General features: G+C 56.4%; 1 pseudogene; it reads left to right on the forward strand.

Moving 5' to 3' along the window:
• LOC141107493 (class I histocompatibility antigen, F10 alpha chain-like) overlaps nt 1–21,727 on the forward strand; it is a 178,504-nt pseudogene that overhangs the window by 73,536 nt on the left and 83,241 nt on the right.

The raw sequence follows: 21,727 nt of genomic DNA on the forward strand, positions 1-21,727 counted from the left end.
GACACAGAAGAAGAACGGAGGGGGACACAGAGGATGAATGGAGGGGGACACAGAGGAAGAACAGAGGGGGACACGGAGGAAGAACGGAGGGGGACACGGAGGAAGAACGGAAGGGGACACAGAAGAAGAACGGAGGGGGACACAGAAGAAGAATGGAGGGGGACACAGAGGAAGAACGGAGGGGGACACAGAGGAAGAATGGAGGGGGACAGCAGGATGGAGTGGGACAGCAGCAGAATGGAGGGGGACACGGAGGAAGAACGGAGGGGGACAGCAGCAGAACAGAGGGGGACACGGAGGAAGAATGGAGGGGGACACGGAGGAAGAACGGAGGGGGACACGGAGCAAGAACGGAGGGGGACACGGAGGAAGAACGGAGGGGGACATGGAGGAAGAACGGTGGGGGACACGGAGGAAGAACAGAGGGGACACGGAGGAAGAACAGTGGGGGACACAGAAGAAAAATGGAGGGGGACACAGAGGAAGAACAGAGGGGGACACAGAGGAAGAACGGAGGGGACAGCAGGACGGAGGGGGACAGCAGCAGAATGGAGGGGGACACGGAGGAAGAACGGAGGGGGACAGCAGCAGAAAGGAGGGGGACACGGAGGAAAAACGGAGGGGGCACAGAAGAAGAATGGAGGGGGACACAGAGGAAGAACGGAGGGAGACACAGAGGAAGAACGGAGGGGGACAGCAGGACGGAGGGGGAAAGCACACAGAATGGAGGGGGACATGGAGGAAGAACGGAGGGGGACAGCAGCAGAACAGAGGGGGACACGGAGGAAGAATGGAGGGGGACACAGAAGAAGAATGGAGGGGGACACAGAGGAAGAACGGAAGGGGGACACGGAGGAAGAACGGAGGGGGACACGGAGGAAGAATGGAGGGGGACACGGAGGAAGAATGGAGGGGGACCCAGAAGAAGAATGGAGGGGGACACAGAGGAAGAACAGAGGGGGACAGAGAGGAAGAACGGAGGGGGACAGCAGGACGGAGGGTGACAGCAGCAGAATGGAGGGGGACACGGAGGAAGAACAGTGGGGGCCAGCAGCAGAACAGAGGGGGAAACGGAGGAAGAATGGAGGGGGACACAGGAGAAGAATGGAGGGGGACACAGAGGAAGAACGGAGGGGGACACAGAGGAAGAACGGAGGGGGACAGCAGCAGAATGGAGGGGGACACGGAGGAAGAACATAAGGGGGACAGCAGCAGAACGGAGAGGGACATGGAGGAAGAACAGAGGGGGACACAGAGGAAGAACGGAGGGGGACATGGAGGAAGAACGGAAAGGGACACGGAGGAAGAATGGAGGGGGACACAGAAGAAGAATGGAGGGGGACACAGAGGAAGAACGGAGGGGGACACAGAGGAAGAACGGAGGGGGACAGCAGGACAGAGGGGGACAGCAGCAAAATGGAGGGGAACACGGAGGAAGAACGGAGGGGGACAGCAGCAGACCGGAGGGGGACACGGAGGAAGAATGGAGGGTGACACAGAAGGAGAACGGAGGGGGACACAGAGGAAGAACGGAGGGGGACACAGAGGAAGAACGGAGGGGGACACGGAGGAAGAACGGAGGGGGACACAGAAGAAGAACGGAGGGGGACACAGAGGAAGAATGGAGGGGGACACAGAGGAAGAACGGAGGGGGACAGCAGGACGGAGGGGGACACGGAGGAAGAATGGAGGGGGACAGCAGCAGAATGGAGGGGGACACGGAGGAAGAACGGAGGGGGACACGGAGAAAGAACAGAGGGGGACACGGAGGAAGAACAGAGGGGGACAGCAGCAGAACGGAGGGGGACACGGAGGAAGAACGGAGGGGGACACGGAGGAAGAATGGAGGGGGACACAGAAGAACGGAGGGGGACACAGAAGAAGAATGGAGGGGGACACAGAGGAAGAATGGAGGGGACACAGAGGAAGAACGGAGGGGGACACAGAGGAAGAATGGAGGGGGACACGGAGATAGAATGGAGGGGGACAGCAGGACGGAGGGGGGCAGCAGCAGAATGGAGGGGACATAGAGGATGAACGGAGGGGGACAGCAGCAGAACGGAGGGGGACACGGAGGAAGAATGGAGGGGGACACGGAGGAAAAACGGAGGGGGACACAGAGGAAGAACAGAGGGGGACACAGAGGAAGAACGGAGGGGGACACAGAGGAAGAATGGAGGGGGACAGCAGCATAACGGAGGGGGACACGGAGGAAAAACAGAGGGGGAGACGGAGGAAGAACGGAGGGGGACACGGAGGAAGAACGGAGGGGGACAGCAGGACGGAGGGGGACAGCAGCAGAATGAAGGGGGACACGGAGGAAGAACGGAGGGGGACAGCAAAAGAACGGAGGGGGACACGGAGGAAGAATGGAGGGGGACACAGAAGAAGAATGGAGGGGGACACAGAGGAAGAACGGAGGGGGACACAAAGGAAGAACGGAGGGGGACAGCAGGACGGAGGGGGACAGCAGCAGAATGGAGGGGGACACGGAGGAAGAACAGAGGGGGGACAGCAGCAGAACGGAGAGGGACACGGAGGAAGAACAGAGGGGGACACAGAGGAAGAACGGAGGGGGACACGGAGGAAGAACGGAAAGGGACACGGAGGAAGAATGGAGGGGGACACAGAAGAAGAATGGAGGGGAACACAGAGGAAGAACGGAGGGGGACACAGAGGAAGAATGGAGGGGGACACAGAGGAAGAACGGAGGGGGACAGCAGCAGAACGGAGGGGGACACGGAGGAAGAACGGAGGTGGACACGGAGGAAGAATGGAGGGGGACACGGAGGAAGAACGGAGGGGGACACAGAGGAAGAACGGAGGGGGACACAGAGGAAGAACGGAGGGGGACACAGATGAAGAATGGAGGGGGACAGCAGCATAACGGAGGGGGACACGGAGGAAGAACAGAAGGGGACACGGAGGAAGAACGGAGGGGGACACGGAGGAAGAACGGAGGGGGACACAGAGGAAGAACGGAGGGGGACACAGAGAAAGAACGGAGGGGGACACAGAGGAAGAACGGAGGGGGACACAGAGGAAGAACGGAGGGGGACAGCAGCATAACAGAGGGGGACACGGAGGAAGAACAGAGGGGGACACGGAGGAAGAATGGAGGGGGACACGGAGGAAGAACGGAGGGGGACACAGAAGAAGAATGGAGGGGGACAGCAGCATAACGGAGGGGACATGGAGGAAGAATGGAGGGGGACACGGAGGAAGAACGGAGGGGGACACAGAAGAAGAACGGAGGGGGACACAGAGGAAAAACGGAGGGGGACACAGAGGAAGAACGGAGGGGGACACAGAGGAAGAACGGAGGGGGACACAGAGGAAGAACGGAGGGGGACACAGAGGAAGAATGGAGGGGGACAGCAGCATAACGGAGGGGGACACGGAGGAAGAACGGAGGGGGACACGGAGGAAGAACAGAGGGGGACACGGAGGAAGAACAGAGGGGGACACGGAGGAAGAACGGAGGGGGACACAGAGGAAGAACAGAGGGGGACACAGAGGAAGAACGGAGGGGGACACAGATGAAGAATGGAGGGGGACAGCAGTATAACGGAGGGGGACATGGAGGAAGAAGAGAGGGGGACATGGAGGAAGAACGGAGGGGGACACAGAAGAAGAATGGAGGGGGACAGCAGCATAACGGAGGGGGACACGGAGGAAGAATGGAGGGGGACACGGAGGAAGAACGGAGGGGGACACAGAAGAAGAATGGAGGGGGACACAGAAGAAGAATGGAGGGGGACACAGAGGAAGAACGGAGGGGGACACAGAGGAAAAACGGAGGGGGACACAGAGGAAGAACGGAGGGGGACATAGAGGAAGAACGGAGGGGGACACAGAGGAAGAACGGAGGGGGACACAGAGGAAGAATGGAGGGGGACAGCAACATAACGGAGGGGGACACGGAGGAAGAACGGAGGGGGACACGGAGGAAGAACGGAGGGGGACACGGAGGAAGAACGGAGGGGGACACAGAGGAAGAATGGAGGGGGACACAGAGGAAGAACGGAGGGGGACACAGAGGAAGAATGGAGGGGGACAGCAGCATAACGGAGGGGGACATGGAGGAAGAACAGAGGGGGACATGGAGGAAGAACGGAGGGGGACACGGAGGAAAAATGGAGGGGGACATGGAGGAAGAACGGAGGGGGACACAGAAGAAGAATGGAGGGGGACAGCAGCATAACGGAGGGGGACACGGAGGAAGAATGGAGGGGGACACGGAGGAAGAATGGAGGGGGGCACAGAAGAAGAATGGAGGGGGACACAGAAGAAGAATGGAGGGGGACACAGAGGAAGAATGGAGGGGGACACGGAGGAAGAACGGAGGGGGACACGGAGGAAGAACGGAGGGGGACACGGAGGAAGAACGGTGGGGGACACGGAGGAAGAACAGAGGGGACACGGAGGAAGAACAGAGGGGGACACAGAAGAAAAATGGAGGGGGACACAGAGGAAGAACAGAGGGGGACACAGAGGAAGAACGGAGGGGACAGCAGGACGGAGGGGGACAGCAGCAGAATGGAGGGGGACACGGAGGAAGAACGGAGGGGGACACGGAGGAAGAACGGTGGGGGACACGGAGGAAGAACAGAGTTGACACGGAGGAAGAACAGAGGGGGACACAGAGGAAGAACGGAGGGGGACACGGAGGAAGAACGGAAAGGGACACGGAGGAAGAATGGAGGGGGACACAGAAGAAGAATGGAGGGGGACACAGAGGAAGAACGGAGGGGGACACAGAGGAAGAATGGAGGGGGACACAGAGGAAGAACGGAGGGGGACAGCAGCAGAACGGAGGGGGACACGGAGGAAGAACGGAGGTGGACACGGAGGAAGAATGGAGGGGGACACGGAGGAAGAACGGAGGGGGACACAGAGGAAGAACGGAGGGGGACACAGAGGAAGAACGGAGGGGGACACAGAGGAAGAATGGAGGGGGACAGCAGCATAACGGAGGGGGACACGGAGGAAGAACAGAGGGGGACACGGAGGAAGAACGGAGGGGGACACGGAGGAAGAACGGAGGGGGACACAGAGGAAGAACAGAGGGGGACACAGAGGAAGAACGGAGGGGGACACAGAGGAAGAACGGAGGGAGACACAGAGGAAGAACGGAGGGGGACAGCAGCATAACAGAGGGGGACACGGAGGAAGAACAGAGGGGGACACGGAGGAAGAATGGAGGGGGACACGGAGGAAGAACGGAGGGGGACACAGAAGAAGAATGGAGGGGGACAGCAGCATAACGGAGGGGACACGGAGGAAGAATGGAGGGGGACACGGAGGAAGAACGGAGGGGGACACAGAAGAAGAACGGAGGGGGACACAGAGGAAAAACGGAGGGGGACACAGAGGAAGAACGGAGGGGGACACAGAGGAAGAACGGAGGGGGACACAGAGGAAGAACGGAGGGGGACACAGAGGAAGAATGGAGGGGGACAGCAGCATAACGGAGGGGGACACGGAGGAAGAACGGAGGGGGACACGGAGGAAGAACAGAGGGGGACACGGAGGAAGAACGGAGGGGGACACAGAGGAAGAACAGAGGGGGACACAGAGGAAGAACGGAGGGGGACACAGATGAAGAATGGAGGGGGACAGCAGTATAACGGAGGGGGACATGGAGGAAGAACAGAGGGGGACATGGAGGAAGAACGGAGGGGGACACAGAAGAAGAATGGAGGGGGACAGCAGCATAACGGAGGGGGACACGGAGGAAGAATGGAGGGGGACACGGAGGAAGAACGGAGGGGGACACAGAAGAAGAATGGAGGGGGACACAGAAGAAGAATGGAGGGGGACACAGAGGAAGAACGGAGGGGGACACAGAGGAAAAACGGAGGGGGACACAGAGGAAGAACGGAGGGGGACACAGAGGAAGAACGGAGGGGGACACAGAGGAAGAACGGAGGGGGACACAGAGGAAGAATGGAGGGGGACAGCAGCATAACGGAGGGGGACACGGAGGAAGAACGGAGGGGGACACGGAGGAAGAACGGAGGGGGACACAGAGGAAGAATGGAGGGGGACACAGAGGAAGAACGGAGGGGGACACAGAGGAAGAATGGAGGGGGACAGCAGCATAACGGAGGGGGACATGGAGGAAGAACAGAGGGGGACATGGAGGAAGAACGGAGGGGGACACGGAGGAAAAACGGAGGGGGACATGGAGGAAGAACGGAGGGGGACACAGAAGAAGAATGGAGGGGGACAGCAGCATAACGGAGGGGGACACGGAGGAAGAATGGAGGGGGACATGGAGGAAGAATGGAGGGGGGCACAGAAGAAGAATGGAGGGGGACACAGAAGAAGAATGGAGGGGGACACAGAGGAAGAATGGAGGGGGACACGGAGGAAGAACGGAGGGGGACACGGAGGAAGAACGGAGGGGGACACGGAGGAAGAACGGTGGGGGACACGGAGGAAGAACAGAGGAGACACGGAGGAAGAACAGAGGGGGACACAGAAGAAAAATGGAGGGGGACACAGAGGAAGAACAGAGGGGGACACAGAGGAAGAACGGAGGGGACAGCAGGACGGAGGGGGACAGCAGCAGAATGGAGGGGGACACGGAGGAAGAACGGAGGGGGACAGCAGCAGAAAGGAGGGGGACACGGAGGAAAAGCGGAGGGGGCACAGAAGAAGAATGGAGGGGGACACAGAGGAAGAACGGAGGGAGACACAGAGGAAGAACGGAGGGGGACAGCAGGACGGAGGGGGACAGCACACAGAATGGAGGGGGACATGGAGGAAGAACGGAGTGGGACAGCAGCAGAACAGAGGGGGACACGGAGGAAGAATGGAGGGGGACACAGAAGAAGAATGGAGGGGGACACAGAGGAAGAACGGAAGGGGGACACGGAGGAAGAACGAAGGGGGACACGGAGGAAGAACGGAGGGGGACACGGAGGAAGAATGGAGGGGGACACGGAGGAAGAATGGAGGGGGACACAGAAGAAGAATGGAGGGGGACACAGAGGAAGAACAGAGGGGGACACAGAGGAAGAACGGAGGGGGACAGCAGGACGGAGGGTGACAGCAGCAGAATGGAGGGGGACACGTAGGAAGAACAGAGGGGGCCAGCAGCAGAACGGAGGGGGACACGGAGGAAGAATGGAGGGGGACACAGAAGAAGAATGGAGGGGGACACAGAGGAAGAACGGAGGGGGACACAGAGGAAGAACGGAGGGGGACAGCAGCAGAATGGAGGGGGACACGGAGGAAGAACATAAGGGGGACAGCAGCAGAACGGAGAGGGACATGGAGGAAGAACGGAGGGGGACACAGAGGAAGAACGGAGGGGGACACGGAGGAAGAACGGAAAGGGACACGGAGGAAGAATGGAGGGGGACACAGCAGAAGAATGGAGGGGGACACAGAGGAAGAACGGAGGGGGACACAGAGGAAGAACGGAGGGGGACAGCAGGACAGAGGGGGACAGCAGCAAAATGGAGGGGAACACGGAGGAAGAACGGAGGGGGACAGCAGCAGAACGGAGGGGGACACGGAGGAAGAATGGAGGGGGACACAGAAGAAGAACGGAGGGGGACACAGAGGAAGAACGGAGGGGGACACGGAGGAAGAACGGAGGGGGACACAGAAGAAGAACGGAGGGGGACACAGAGGAAGAATGGAGGGGGACACAGAGGAAGAACGGAGGGGGATAGCAGGATGGAGGGGGACACGGAGGAAGAATGGAGGGGGACAGCAGCAGAATGGAGGGGGACACGGAGGAAGAATGGAGGGGGACACGGAGAAAGAACAGAGGGGGACATGGAGGAAGAACAGAGGGGGACAGCAGCAGAACGGAGGGGGACACGGAGGAAGAACGGAGGGGGACACGGAGGAAGAATGGAGGGGGACACAGAAGAACGGAGGGGGACACAGAAGAAGAATGGAGGGGGACACAGAGGAAGAATGGAAGGGACACAGAGGAAGAACGGAGGGGGACACAGAGGAAGAACGGAGGGGGACACGGAGATAGAATGGAGGGGGACAGCAGGACGGAGGGGGGCAGCAGCAGAATGGAGGGGGACATGGAGGAAGAACAGAGGGGGACAGCAGCAGAACGGAGGGGGACACGGAGGAAGAATGGAGGGGGACACGGAGGAAGAACGGAGGGGGACACAGAGGAAGAACGGAGGGGGACACAGAGGAAGAACGGAGGGGGACAGCAGGACGGAGGGTGACAGCAGCAGAATGGAGGGGGACACGGAGGAAGAACAGAGGGGGCCAGCAGCAGAACGGAGGGGGACACGGAGGAAGAATGGAGGGGGACACAGAAGAAGAATGGAGGGGGACACAGAGGAAGAACGGAGGGGGACACAGAGGAAGAACGGAGGGGGACAGCAGCAGAATGGAGGGGGACACGGAGGAAGAACATAAGGGGGACAGCAGCAGAACGGAGAGGGACATGGAGGAAGAACGGAGGGGGACACAGAGGAAGAACGGAGGGGGACACGGAGGAAGAACGGAAAGGGACACGGAGGAAGAATGGAGGGGGACACAGCAGAAGAATGGAGGGGGACACAGAGGAAGAACGGAGGGGGACACAGAGGAAGAACGGAGGGGGACAGCAGGACAGAGGGGGACAGCAGCAAAATGGAGGGGAACACGGAGGAAGAACGGAGGGGGACAGCAGCAGAACGGAGGGGGACACGGAGGAAGAATGGAGGGGGACACAGAAGAAGAACGGAGGGGGACACAGAGGAAGAACGGAGGGGGACACGGAGGAAGAACGGAGGGGGACACAGAAGAAGAACGGAGGGGGACACAGAGGAAGAATGGAGGGGGACACAGAGGAAGAACGGAGGGGGATAGCAGGACGGAGGGGGACACGGAGGAAGAATGGAGGGGGACAGCAGCAGAATGGAGGGGGACACGGAGGAAGAATGGAGGGGGACACGGAGAAAGAACAGAGGGGGACATGGAGGAAGAACAGAGGGGGACAGCAGCAGAACGGAGGGGGACACGGAGGAAGAACGGAGGGGGACACGGAGGAAGAATGGAGGGGGACACAGAAGAACGGAGGGGGACACAGAAGAAGAATGGAGGGGGACACAGAGGAAGAATGGAAGGGACACAGAGGAAGAACGGAGGGGGACACAGAGGAAGAACGGAGGGGGACACGGAGATAGAATGGAGGGGGACAGCAGGACGGAGGGGGGCAGCAGCAGAATGGAGGGGGACATGGAGGAAGAACGGAGGGGGACAGCAGCAGAACGGAGGGGGACACGGAGGAAGAATGGAGGGGGACACGGAGGAAGAACAGAGGGGGACACAGAGGAAGAACGGAGGGGGACACAGAGGAAGAACGGAGGGGGACACAGAGGAAGAATGGAGGGGGACAGCAGCATAACGGAGGGGGACACGGAGGAAAAACAGAGGGGGACACGGAGGAAGAACGGAGGGGGACACGGAGGAAGAACGGAGGGGGACACAGAGGAAGAACGGAGGGGGACACGTTGGAAGAACGGAGGGGGACACAGAGGAAGAATGGAGGGGGACAGCAGCATAACGGAGGGGGACACGGAGGGGGACACGGAGGAAGAACGGAGGGGGACAAGGAGGAAGAACGGAGGGGGACACAGAGGAAGAACGGAGGGGGACACAGAGGAAGAACGGAGGGGGACACAGAGGAAGAATGGAGGGGGACAGCAGCATAACGGAGGGGGACACGGAGGAAGAATGGTGGGGGACACGGAGGAAGAACGGAGGGGGACACAGAGCAAGAACGGAGGGGGACACAGAGGAAGAATGGAGGGGGACACAGAGGAAGAATGGAGGGGGACAGCAGCATAACGGAGGGGGACACGGAGGAAGAACTGAGGGGGACACAGAGGAAGAAAGGAGGGGGACACGGAGGAAGAACAGAGGGGGACACGGAGGAAGAACAGAGGGGGACACAGAGGAAGAATGGAGGGGGACACAGAGGAAGAATGGAGGGGACAGCAGGACGGAGGGGGACAGCACACAGAATGGAGGTGGACATGGAGGAAGAACGGAGGGGGACAGCAGCAGAACGGAGGGGGACACGGAGGAAGAATGGAGGGGGACACAGAAGAAGAATGGAGGGGGACACAGAGGAAGAACGGAGGGGGACACGGAGGAAGAACGGAGGGGGACACGGAGTAAGAACGGAGGGGGACACAGAAGAAAAATGGAGGGGGACACAGAGGAAGAACAGAGGGGGACACAGAGGAAGAACGGAGGGGGACAGCAGGACGGAGGGGGACAGCAGCAGAATGAAGGGGGACACGGAGGAAGAACGGAGGGGGACAGCAGAAGAACGGAGGGGGACACGGAGGAAGAATGGAGGGGGACACAGAAGAAGAATGGAGGGGGACACAGAGGAAGAACGGAGGGGGACACAAAGGAAGAACGGAGGGGGACAGCAGGACGGAGGGGGACAGCAGCAGAATGGAGGGGGACACGGAGGAAGAACAGAGGGGGGACAGCAGCAGAACGGAGAGGGACACGGAGGAAGAACAGAGGGGGACACAGAGGAAGAACGGAGGGGGACACGGAGGAAGAACGGAAAGGGACACAGAGGAAGAACGGAGGGGGAAACAAAGGAAAAACAGAGGGGGACACAGAGGAAGAACGGAGGGGGACACAGAGGAAGAACGGAGGGGGACAGCAGCAGAACGGAGGGGGACACGGAGGAAGAATGGAGGTGGACACGGAGGAAGAATGGAGGGGGACACGGAGGAAGAACGGAGGGGGACACAGAGGAAGAACGGAGGGGGACACAGAGGAAGAACGGAGGGGGACACAGAGGAAGAACGGAGGGGGACACAGAGGAAGAATGGAGGGGGACAGCAGCATAACGGAGGGGGACACGGAGGAAGAACAGAGGGGAACACGGAGGAAGAACGGAGGGGGACACGGAGGAAGAACGGAGGGGGACACAGAGGAAGAACGGAGGGGGACAGCAGCAGAATGGAGGGTGACACGGAGGAAGAACATAAGGGGGACAGCAGCAGAACGGAGAGGGACATGGAGGAAGAACGGAGGGGGACACAGAGGAAGAACGGAGGGGGACACGGAGGAAGAACGGAAAGGGACACGGAGGAAGAATGGAGGGGGACACAGCAGAAGAATGGAGGGGGAACCAGAGGAAGAACGGAGGGGGACACAGAGGAAGAACGGAGGGGGACAGCAGGACAGAGGGGGACAGCAGCAAAATGGAGGGGAACACGGAGGAAGAACGGAGGGGGACAGCAGCAGAACGGAGGGGGACACAGAGGAAGAATGGAGGGGGACACAGAAGAAGAACGGAGGGGGACACAGAGGAAGAACGGAGGGGGACACGGAGGAAGAACGGAGGGGGACACAGAAGAAGAACGGAGGGGGACACAGAGGAAGAATGGAGGGGGACACAGAGGAAGAACGGAGGGGGATAGCAGGACGGAGGGGGACACGGAGGAAGAATGGAGGGGGACAGCAGCAGAATGGAGGGGACACGGAGGAAGAACGGAGGGGGACACGGAGAAAGAACAGAGGGGGACACGGAGGAAGAACAGAGGGGGACAGCAGCAGAACGGAGGGGGACACGGAGGAAGAACGGAGGGGGACACGGAGGAAGAATGGAGGGGGACACAGAAGAACGGAGGGGGACACAGAAGAAGAATGGAGGGGGACACAGAGGAAGAATGGAAGGGACACAGAGGAAGAACGGAGGGGGACACAGAGGAAGAACGGAGGGGGACACGGAGATAGAATGGAGGGGGACAGCAGGACGGAGGGGGGCAGCAGCAGAATGGAGGGGGACATGGAGGAAGAACGGAGGGGGACAGCAGCAGAACGGAGGGGGACACGGAGGAAGAATGGAGGGGGACACGGAGGAAGAACGGAGGGGGACACAGAGGAAGAACGGAGGGGGACACAGAGGAAGAACGGAGGGGGACACAGAGGAAGAATGGAGGGGGACAGCAGCATAACGGAGGGGGACATGGAGGAAAAACAGAGGGGGACACGGAGGAAGAACGGAGGGGGACACGGAGGAAGAACGGAGGGGGACACAGAGGAAGAACGGAGGGGGACACGTTGGAAGAACGGAGGGGGACACAGAGGAAGAATGGAGGGGGACAGCAGCATAACGGAGGGGGACACGGAGGGGGACACGGAGGAAGAACGGAGGGGGACACGGAGGAAGAACGGAGGGGGACACAGAGGAAGAACGGAGGGGGACACAGAGGAAGAACGGAGGGGGACACAGAGGAAGAATGGAGGGGGACAGCAGCATAAAGGAGGGGGACACGGAGGAAGAATGGTGGGGGACATGGAGGAAGAATGGAGGGGGACACAGAGGAAGAACGGAGGGGGACACAGAGGAAGAATGGAGGGGGACACAGAGGAAGAATGGAGGGGGACAGCAGCATAACGGAGGGGGACATGGAGGAAGAACGGAGGGGGACACAGAGGAAGAAAGGAGGGGGACACGGAGGAAGAACAGAGGGGGACACGGAGGAAGAACAGAGGGGGACACAGAGGAAGAATGGAGGGGGACACAGAGGAAGAATGGAGGGGACAGCAGGACGGAGGGGGACAGCACACAGAATGGAGGTGGACATGGAGGAAGAACGGAGGGGGACAGCAGCAGAACGGAGGGGGACACGGAGGAAGAATGGAGGGGGACACAGAAGAAGAATGGAGGGGGACACAGAGGAAGAACGGATGGGGACACGGAGGAAGAACGGAGGGGGACACGGAGTAAGAACGGAGGGGGACACAGAAGAAAAATGGAGGGGGACACAGAGGAAGAACAGAGGGGGACACAGAGGAAGAACGGAGGGGGACAGCAGGACGGAGGGGGACAGCAGCAGAATGAAGGGGGACACGGAGGAAGAACGGAGGGGGACAGCAGAAGAACGGAGGGGGACACGGAGGAAGAATGGAGGGGGACACAGAAGAAGAATGGAGGGGGACACAGAGGAAGAACGGAGGGGGACACAAAGGAAGAACGGAGGGGGACACAAAGGAAGAACGGAGGGGGACAGCAGGACGGAGGGGGACAGCAGCAGAATGGAGGGGGACACGGAGGAAGAACAGAGGGGGGACAGCAGCAGAACGGAGAGGGACACGGAGGAAGAACAGAGGGGGACACAGAGGAAGAACGGAGGGGGACACGGAGGAAGAACGGAAAGGGACACGGAGGAAGAATGGAGGGGGACACAGAAGAAGAATGGAGGGGGACACAGAGGAAGAACGGAGGGGGACACAAAGGAAAAACAGAGGGGGACACAGAGGAAGAACGGAGGGGGACACAGAGGAAGAACGGAGGGGGACAGCAGCAGAACGGAGGGGGACACAGAGGAAGAACGGAGGTGGACACGGAGGAAGAATGAAGGGGGACACGGGGGAAGAACGGAGGGGGACACAGAGGAAGAACAGAGGGGGACACAGAGGAAGAACGGAGGGGGACACAGAGGAAGAACGGAGGGGGACACAGAGGAAGAATGGAGGGGGACAGCAGCATAACGGAGGGGGACACGGAGGAAGAACAGAGGGGGACACGGAGGAAGAACGGAGGGGGACACGGAGGAAGAACGGAGGGGGACACAGAGGAAGAACGGAGGGGGACACAGAGGAAGAACGGAGGGGGACACAGAGGAAGAACGGAGGGGGACACAGAGGAAGAACGGAGGGGGACAGCAGCATAACAGAGGGGGACACGGAGGAAGAACAGAGGGGGACACGGAGGAAGAATGGAGGGGGACACGGAGGAAGAACGGAGGGGGACACAGAAGAAGAATGGAGGGGGACAGCAGCATAACGGAGGGGACACGGAGGAAGAATGGAGGGGGACACGGAGGAAGAACGGAGGGGGACACAGAAGAAGAACGGAGGGGGACACAGAGGAAAAACGGAGGGGGACACAGAGGAAGAACGGAGGGGGACACAGAGGAAGAACGGAGGGGGACACAGAGGAAGAATGGAGGGGGACAGCAGCATAACAGAGGGGGACATGGAGGAAGAACGGAGGGGGACACGGAGGAAGAACAGAGGGGGACACGGAGGAAGAACGGAGGGGGACACAGAGGAAGAACGGAGGGGGACACAGAGGAAGAACGGAGGGGGACACAGAGGAAGAATGGAGGGGGACAGCAGCATAACGGAGGGGGACATGGAGGAAGAACAGAGGGGGACATGGAGGAAAAACGGAGGGGGACACAGAAGAAGAATGGAGGGGGACAGCAGCATAACGGAGGGGGACACGGAGGAAGAATGGAGGGGGACACGGAGGAAGAACGGAGGGGGACACAGAAGAAGAATGGAGGGGGACACAGAAGAAGAATGGAGGGGGACACAGAGGAAGAACGGAGGGGGACACAGAGGAAGAACGGAGGGGGACACAGAGGAAGAACGGAGGGGGACACAGAGGAAGAATGGAGGGGGACAGCAGCATAACGGAGGGGGACACGGAGGAAGAACGGAGGGGGACACGGAGGAAGAACGGAGGGGGACACGGAGGAAGAACGGAGGGGGACACAGAGGAAGAACGGAGGGGGACACAGAGGAAGAATGGAGGGGGACAGCAGCATAACGGAGGGGGACATGGAGGAAGAACAGAGGGGGACATGGAGGAAGAACGGAGGGGGACACGGAGGAAAAACGGAGGGGGACATGGAGGAAGAACGGAGGGGGACACAGAAGAAGAATGGAGGGGGACAGCAGCATAACGGAGGGGGACACGGAGGAAGAATGGAGGGGGACACGGAGGAAGAATGGAGGGGGACACAGAAGAAGAATGGAGGGGGACACAGAAGAAGAACGGAGGGGGACACGGAGGAAGAATGGAGGGGGACACGGAGGAAGAATGGAGGGGGACACAGATGAAGAATGGAGGGGGACACAGAGGAAGAACGGAGGGGGACACAGAGGAAGAACAGAGGGGGACACGGAGGAAGAATGGAGGGGGACATGGAGGAAGAACGGAGGGGGACACAGAAGAAGAATGGAGGGGGACATGGAGGAAGAACGGAGGGGGACACAGAAGAAGAATGGAGGTGGACAGCAGCATAACGGAGGGGGACACGGAGGAAGAACGGAGGGGGACACGGAGGAAGAACGGAGGGGGACACAGAAGAAGAATGGAGGGGGACACAGAGGAAGAACGGAGGGGGACACAGAGGAAGAACGGAGGGGGACACAGAGGAAAAACGGAGGGGGACACAGAGGAAGAATAGAGGGGGACAGCAGCTTAACGGAGGGGGACACGGAGGAAGAATGGAGGGGGACACAGAGGAAGAACGGAGGGGGACACGGAGGAAGAACGGAGGGGGACACGGAGGAAGAACGGAGGGGGACACGGAGGAAGAATGGAGGGGGACACAGAGGAAGAACAGAGGGGGACACAGAGGAAGAACGGAGGGGGACAGCAGGACGGAGGGGGACAGCAGCAGAATGGAGGGGGACATGGAGGAAGAATGGAGGGGGACAGCAGCAGAACGGAGGGGGACATGAAGAAAGAATGGAGGGGGACACAGAGGAAGAACGGAGGGGGACACAGAGGAAGAACGGAGGGGGACACAGAGGAAGAACAGAGGGAGACACGGAGGAAGAATGGAGGGGGACAGCAGCAGAACGGAGGGGGACATGGAGGAAAGATGGAGGGGGAGAGCAGCAGAACTGAGGGGGAGTGGGGGGGACAGCAGCAGAACTGAGAGGGAGTGGGGGACAGCAGCAGATCTGAGGGGGGTGGGGGACAGCAGCAGAACTGAGAGGGAGTGTGGCTGTGTGGGGGACAGCAGCAGAACTGAGGGGGGTGGGGGTCTGGGGACAGCAGCAGAACTGAGGGGGGTGGTGGGGGTCTGGGGACAGCAGCAGATTTGAGAGAGGGAGTATGTATGCATTGCTCACTGCTGTAACTAGGTAGTGAACTGTGGAAGTTACACTAACCTGTCCTGAAGTACTCTGGAGGGCGGACCTCGTGGGCGGGAGGGAGCTGGAGGGAGGACTCGGACGAGGCGGCTCAGTCAGGACTCAGTCATGGGCAGCTCGGAGTCAGCCCGGGTTGCGTTGCTGGCTGGCCGCTGGCAATGTGCGGCTGCTGTAGTCGGCTCGGCGGTGGCTACGGTTCCGGGACTGGCAGGCACCACCACTGACTGGGGCTGGGCACAGGGCAGGCTAGTAAGCGTGGACTGGACTGGCTCTGGCAGGCTGGCGGCTGCTCTCTCTCTCAGAGGCGCGCTGCTCAGCCGTAGCGTGTAGAGTCTAGAGTGCGCCGTGCGGGTGCCCACTGCACTGACTCTCCCACGTGACTGACATCACTGGTTGCTAGACGTGGGGCGGGCGGCCCCAGCCTAGCAACCAGTTAGCTGCGCATATCTGTGTGTGTTTAAGGAACTATACTGTACTGTAAAATGATAAGGGTGGCAGTCAGACTGGTGCCAGCCGGCGATGTGTTTTTTTTTTCATTCCGGGACACTGTATTGTCCCGGAATGAAGGTACCCAGGACACGGGACAAAAAACTCAAATAAGGGACAATCCCGGGCAATCCGGAACACGTGGCCACCCTACACCATACATAAGCAGAGGATACCATGCAGCAGGATCCACTGAGGGGGAGAATAAACTGCAGCCACTTCCTGGTGTCAACACGTCAGGCTGCCAGTATTTCAGGTGACTGGCACAGCAAAAAATGCCACAGGGTGCTGGTGGGTTGCATGTTGGAGACCAGGGCTTTATATTGTGATCTGTTGGGAGTTTTTCTGCAGACTTGCAAAACAAAGGAAAAATACACTTTAAAGCATATATAAATCTTCAAAAAAATAGCCCCTAAGAGTTTTTAGCCATATTGTGCCAGTATGCATCTCCTATTTCCACATCATGGCAGAATTACCTTGCAAGTGTCAGCGCTCCAGTCCTTCATGGTTACTTCCATCTTCTCCTAGTTCTTCTGGGCATGGACTCTTCAACTGCTTAATTGGCTGGGATTATGTAACTTCTTCTCGATTTCACGGGAGTTAAAGTAATCGAAAACCCTCACCTTGTAAAATAACCTATTCAGTTTAAAATAGGAATGAAAGGCAACATTTTTGTGTATAGATATAAACAAAAGGGCATTAAAAACACTTTTTCCCTTTTTATAAGTGATCACATTCCCTCTGTTCTCAGCTGCATAAGAGATGGGGGAGGAGAAACAGCAGTCACACTGAGCTTCTAAGTCAGGGGTCTCAAACTGGCGGCCCTCCAGCTGTTGCAAAACTACAAGTCCCATCATGCCTCTGCCTGTGGGATTCATGCTTGTAACTGTCAGCCTTGCAATGCATCATGACTTGTAGTTTCACAACATCTGGAGGGCCGCCAGTTTGAGACCCCTGTTCTAAGTTAATAGCTGTGCAGCGGGGGCGTGTCCGGACAAGTCTGATCATTGGAGAAGAGCACACTGAGTTTCCAGCATAGCTAGAGAACTGACCATTCTTTGCTCTCATGCTTAGTGTGGTCAGTTTTTAATAGGAAAGCAGAAGAATTGACAGGAACACCAGGGATTTCACGCAAAGGAAGCAATACAAAGAGAACAGGATACTTTCTCATACATGTACATGGTACAGCAGGCACATATCAGAAATATGAAATGTTGGGGTTTACATATTCTTTAAAGGGGATGTAAACCCCCGTGTTTTTTCACCCTAATGCATCCTATGCATTAAGATGAAAAAACTCCTGGGAGTGACCAGCCCCTCAGCCCCCCCCCGCTTTATTTACCTGAGCCCTGGAATTTCACCCAGTGGAGACGTGCTCTTCCAATGCCCAGGGTTCTCGGCACTTGAGTGGATAGATCGATAACAGCGCAGCCATTGGCTCCCACTGCTGTCAATCAAATCCAATGATGCGGGTGCCGGGGGGCGGGGTCGAGTCCAGCATTTGTGTCTATAGACACCAAATGCTGGACTCAGGAGAGCGCCCTCAAGGTAACCCCCCAGGAGAGCGCTTCTCCTAGAGCATGGGTCTTCAAACTGCGGCCCTCCAGGTGTTCAGGAACTACAATTCCCATCATGTCTAGTCATGTCTGTGAAGGTCGGAGTTTTACAATGCCTCATGGGATGTGTAGTTCTGCAACAGCTGGAGGGCCGTAGTTTGAGGATCCCTGTCCTAGAGGGTTGTCTGATGCAGGGAGGAGCCAAGAGAACCGCCGTGGGACCCCAGAAGACGGTGTTCGGGGCCACTCTGTGCAAAATGAACTGCACAGAGGAGGTAAGTATGATATGTTTGCTATTTAAAAAAAAACGCGAACCTTTAAAATCACTTTAAGTCCTCTTGACACAAAGTCATACCATAAATGTATGCTGAGCTGCAAAAAAGGTATAAATATTCTATCACTTTTTCTGTGTTCATCTTGCAGCTCATTTGGAATTTGTGTATTTCAGGGAATATTCTGTGGAAATTCTGAAATAAATGTATTATTTGTAGTAGGGTGGAGCTGCTGGAATGTATCAATAAGTTAGAGGAGCTCCAGGCTCCCCCCAAAAAATACTGTAGCTGCTGACTTTTAATAATAGGGCACTTACCTGTCCAGGTGTCCTCACCCGAGCTGATTCTTCAATTGGCTATCGGGTAGGGGCGCCGCCATCTTGACTGAGGGAAACCAGCAGTGAAGTCTTGCGGCTTCACAGCTGGTTTTCTACTGCGCATGCATGATGCGTCCTGCGATTTGTGAATGGGCTGCATTATTTTGGGACCTGTGAAGTGTCCCAGAAGGATGTGGGGGGAGGAAGGGGGCTGAGCTTCCATCTCAGTTCACCACGGCAAACTTAGCTGGAAGTGGGAGCAGGTACCTGTCAAAACTAGGTACCCGCTCCCCCCTCCCCCTTAAAAGGCTCCAAACTTGGCAGGGGGGGTTGGGGGGGCAGACTTTTGGGGGCGCTCTGCTTTAATGAACTGCACATCTCAGCATGTCTTGGTGCAGTATATTCTGAAAAACAATTTAGCTTTACTATCACTAGTATAATGTTCCTCTCCTATTGTATAGAATCAGGTTGTCATTGTTCAGTATACACTGTGCTGTGTAATGTGTGATTTAGTAATGATGACCAATCTGTATGTATATATAACACTCTGTATCTCTCTATCAGACAGTCACTCTCTGCGGTATTATACCACTGCAGTCTCCTCTCCGGGATCCGGACTCCCTGTGTTCTCTGTGGTCGGATATGTTGATGATAAGGAGATAACAAATTATAAGAGTGACACCCGTCAGAATCTTCCCAAGACTGAGTGGATGAAGAAACTGGGATCTGATTACTGGGAGGAGGAGACACAAATAGGTCGGAACAATGAGGCTGGTGGCAAGCTCAGAGTACAGACAGCAATGAGACGATTCAACCAGACTGGAGGTGAGATGATTCATACACATTTATTTATTAAAGGGGTTGCATGGGCACCCCCATGCAGATACACTCTGTAATCAACAGGCAGAAGGTGTGACACCTTTTTTATATATACATTTTTTATATTTTGCACCCCAGGGGGTGTAACACATTAGTGGTTCATTGCACCAGAGGTTGCAATAAGGCAGTTGGGCATATCTGTTTTGAAGTTTTGCGCCTATATATATTTCTTCTAAATACACTTTGTGACCAACAGGCAGGGGGTGTAACACTCCTATTTCACAATTAGACAAAAGGAGAAATAGCGCCACGTCTACTCTTTCCCAATTCACCTTGTGCTCCACCTAAGTGGTAGTAATTCGTAGAGGCAGCAATTCTATCCTTTGGAGCATCAGGGCATTTTTTCTGCCCATTCATATTATTAATATTATCCTATCTCTTTTATTCCCATACTGTGTTTGTGGATTCCGTGGCGCAGTATCACCTACATTTTTCATGGCTGTCATATGCCTACCCTCCCCCCACCTAGCTTAGGCCGCCTGTGATGGATGGTGCAGATGTTCTCGGACCCTTCTTTTTTCCCCATCTCTTGGCCTCTATCCTTCTGGCCTCCCTTTATTTCCTAGACTTCCCTATTCTTTCTCTAGCTCCCTACATGGTAGGTGAGCAACCTCCCTCCCTCTAGCTTCACCTCTCTGTCTAACTTGCTTCTGTCTTTCGCTCCTCTATCCTTTTCAGTTCAGTTTAGGCTGTACAATGCACCACCTTTTGGATCTTGAAGGGCCTCGGGGGTGTCCCGTAGTTGTGGTGAACCGCTCTAGGACCCCTTGGTCCTGACGATGTCATTAACACTTATGCCCTGTACACGCAGTCGGCCTTTTCGATGGAATATGTGCAATCAGAGCTTGTTGGAAATTCCGATCGTGTGTGTGCTCCATCAGACTTTTTCCGACACACAAAGTTTGAGAGCAGGCTATAAAATTTTCCGACAACAAAATCCGTTTGCATAAATTCCGACTATGTGTGGACAATTTCGACACACAAAGTGCCACACACGCTCAGAATAAATTAAGAGACAAAAGCTATTAGCTACTGCCCCGTTTATAGTCCCGACGTATGTGTTTTACGTCACCGCGTTCAGAACCATCGGATTTTCCGACAACATTGTGCCACCGTGTGTATGCAAGACAAGTTTGAGCCAACATCCATCGGAAAAAATCCATGGATTTTGTTGTCGGAATGTCCGATCAATGTCCGACCGTGTGTACAGGGCATTATGTTTACTGCTATTGTGTTAGCTCCCATTTTTTTCTGTTTGTGTCACCTTTTTTTGGCCCTTCTTGTGAGCTAAGGCCTGTTTCAACCTCAATGCTAGTCCCTGCGTGGGTGGAACCTAATAAATATTATCTAAACAGAAAGAATTCAGATGATTTATGAATTATGCTGTAAGACTGGCAGAATCCTTGTTGCTTCCCATGGGAGGTGCTATATTTGTATTTACACATTATACTTTAGTGGTAGATGGTTACAGAATGGCACAATTTAGTCAGACTGTAGAAAGTCTCCTGTGTAACACAGACACACATACACAAGGATGGGACAGCTGAGTGTGTGCGATTAGAAGACTCATTTGGTTGTGGGGCAAACTGATCTGTTCAGAAGATGGCATTGGTATTGACTGATCAGTTGTAGCAATAACAATTATGAAGCCTCCCCTATACCTCTTATACAGTACAGGGGACCTGGGGCAATATATTCATACTATGTTCATACTAATCTTACTGAGAGCTGACATGAAAAAACAAAAACTTGCTGTGGTATAAAGAAATGACAGCTGAGGATTGATTAAACAGGACAATGGTGTGGAAGGACATTGGTCATAGCAGTGCATAACATGTAGACATCCAATTTGCTTTGGTAGGCACCACTCCCAGTGGATATGACAGTGATGGCACCCTAGGACACACCGTGTTTCCCCCGAAAATAAGCCCGGGTCTTATAATAATTTTGTCAGTAAAAGACACATTAGGGCTTATTTTCGGGGTAGGTCTTACCATGTAATGTGCTGTCTTCTCTCCCCCTCTCTCTCCCTGCCTGACAGGAATCCCCAATGTGAACCAAGTTAAAATGCTTGTAAAATCTTATAATCCACTCTATTACAGTAGTATATAATGTACAATGTGTGTGTTTCTGTAATATAATTGTGCCAAATACCTTCATTATAGCGCCGCTCTGCGCTTCTGTGACCTGTCGGAGCTTTCTTCCCCACAATTATATTACAGAAACACACACATTGTACATTTTATTCTACTGTAATAGAGTGGATCATAGGATTTGAAAAGCATTTTATACTAGGGCTTATTTTCGTGGT

The sequence above is a fragment of the Aquarana catesbeiana genome, linkage group LG09, assembly GCF_042186555.1.
Source record: "Aquarana catesbeiana isolate 2022-GZ linkage group LG09, ASM4218655v1, whole genome shotgun sequence".
Lineage (NCBI taxonomy): Eukaryota > Metazoa > Chordata > Amphibia > Anura > Ranidae > Aquarana > Aquarana catesbeiana.